At 44.8% G+C, this 2,471-nt stretch overlaps 1 pseudogene; it reads left to right on the top strand.

Moving 5' to 3' along the window:
* The first annotated feature begins 549 nt into the window (after nt 1-549).
* LOC135900735 (uncharacterized) lies at nt 550-1,766 on the top strand (annotated as a pseudogene).
* The last annotated feature ends 705 nt before the right edge of the window (nt 1,767-2,471 follow it).

The raw sequence follows: 2,471 nt of genomic DNA, 5'->3' as shown, positions 1-2,471 counted from the left end.
CCCCAACTAATTTCTTGCGAAGGGAGCAATGGGCCCGAAATATTAAACGGGCTGACAAAGAGCTTACCAACGACAGCGTGGTTTGTGAACGGCACTTCGACGAAAGATTCGTTGCAAGGACCTACCGGCACACAATCAACGGTGAGGTTGCAGAATTGCCTCGCGATCGTCCGCGTCTGAAAGAAGACGCCGTGCCTACTGTGTTCCCTGACGCACCTAAGTATTTTACGAAGAGAGCTCCGATGAAAAGAAAAGAGAGAAATATATGTGAGCAGCGTGGACCTGTTGCAAAACGGCAAATTCTTAATGCAATCAATAGGCAAGACGCCCAGCAAGAAGACGCCGCAGCGCACACGCAGCTACGCCAGGAGCCAGATACACCAGATATCATTGCCTCAGATAAGCAGCAGGCCGTGGAACTTGAGCATGTGTGTCGTAATCTCCGCCTACCTGATGCAACATGGAATAAGGTAACGCTTCCAAGTGAACGTGACAGTGTTTTCTTCGGAGTCTGTGCGCTCGAAGGCGAGTAGGTCGACCACATAATGCTGCCCCAAGTTAGTGAAATTCAAGTCGGAAAGCAACCAACCGGAATCATTGTGTTGCTCTGTATTCCTGAGGGGCCAACTGCGCTCACAGTGCACTGTTTCTTCGCCGGAGGAAGCGCAGTCAGTGCTCGACAGCACACGTGCACTTGTATTGTGTGGAGGCTGCGGCGTGAAATCAGAGAAGCAAGGACGATATATATCGTTTGCTGGGTGTTACTTTTCCATCAAGTGCACTTACGTATGTGAAAGGAAAGGCCCCTGCATTCATTGCAAATACCTGAGAAAACTGCTGCAGAATCAACTTTCACGAAAGCGGCGGAACGGGGGAATATCTAAACGTCTGAAAAAGCATACTAACACACGCCGCAGCTTGCGTACTGCTCAGAAAAAACTGCTGACTGCAGAACGGGACTATAGCAGCGATGCGTCAGGCAAATCAACAATAAATTGGCAATGAGGTGCTTGGCGCCCGCATTAAAAGCTTGCCTGAAAAGCAACAAATGGCTGTCAGGGCCTGCTTCAAGGCTGCTACAAGAAAATCAACATCTGGGATGTTGTACGAGAAAGAATGGGTATTAGAATGTGTGCTTCTGCGGATGAGAAGCCCTAAACGGTATGAACAGCTCCGTAAGCAAGAAGTTATTATCTTGCCCAGTCGTGTACGAGACATCGTTGAAGATATGTTAGAAATTGGGGATCTTGATGGGGCTAGGTCTACACTGCAGTGTCTGAACACTGACCACAGTAGCTACGTAATTGAGAAAAGCGATAGCCGTCTTATTTTTTACATTGCTGGCTATGTTGCTAGAAAGTTCAACAAAAAAAGCTGCGGCACTGAGTGCATTTCTACCCTTACCAGAAAGAAACCAGAAGCCGGAGTGAAACCAAACAGTGAACTGGTCAACCACTTTGACAAGGGAGGATTGTTGTATCCTTGTGAAAATCTGGCCAAACTGGTAGAGACCCTAGAGGATGCGTTTACTTTCTTTTTTTCTTCTGAAAAACTGCATTCCTTCAGCATCCATGATTTCATGCGGTTCTTAGCAGGCATCAAACTGGGTCGAGTTGGCTGTGATGTTCACAGCAAAGAACTGACGGCAGAAATAGTGCAGTTTTATATCCTCACACGTATGCACTTCTTGACGAAGGCTTTAAATAAAGACAGGACTGCCCAAAGGGAGCGACAGAAGCATTTGAAGTTGAGGAGGTGCAGGTAATTTGACCTCCCCCGAATGTGATGAAAAAAACATGTGAAGAGAAATGTGTGATGAATAAACATGTTTTTCAAATTCCCTTACGTGTATTGAGTGTGCATATAAAGTGAAGGATAGTGTATAAAGGAGAGAAACAGTTAAAAGATAATAAATGAAGATGTTTGGTGTAACAGACACCTGACTATAGCATTGCAATTTCTACTCTAAAGTATAAGCTCTCCAAGCAAAAGGGAAACAGAAAATTAGATTTAAATGATTTGAACACTGAACAAAACCTTTGTGAGCGAAAATAAACGCTACACGCGAACCATTGCTTCTTATAAGAGAAAATATTAAGCAGTTTACACTCCAAACAAAGCGCACAGAGAAATAAAGCACTCAAAACAGTTTGACTATGCGTTCAGATGAATTTGGTGAAACATATGTCAAAACCCGTCATTGCTGAGAAACATTCAATTATAAACTAAATGCCAGTTGCGTCTATCAGAAACGTGGTTTTTGTTTACGTTAAGCAGCATCATTTAAAATTTCAAACGCATCTGTTTCGACGAACTAACAAAATGACTAGTTCATGCCCTGTTAACGCGGCCTGTAATTATTGAAAACAAGCTGAAAGTAAACACATGCGGCCCAACGCGAAACCGGCCAGCGCCGCTGGCACGGTGATGGATGGATGTTATGAGCGTCCCCTTTGGAACAGGGCGGTGGA

This window comes from Dermacentor albipictus, unplaced genomic scaffold, assembly GCF_038994185.2.
Source record: "Dermacentor albipictus isolate Rhodes 1998 colony unplaced genomic scaffold, USDA_Dalb.pri_finalv2 scaffold_36, whole genome shotgun sequence".
Taxonomy (NCBI): Eukaryota; Metazoa; Arthropoda; class Arachnida; order Ixodida; family Ixodidae; genus Dermacentor; species Dermacentor albipictus.
This window is presented reverse-complemented; position numbering and strand designations above follow the sequence as displayed.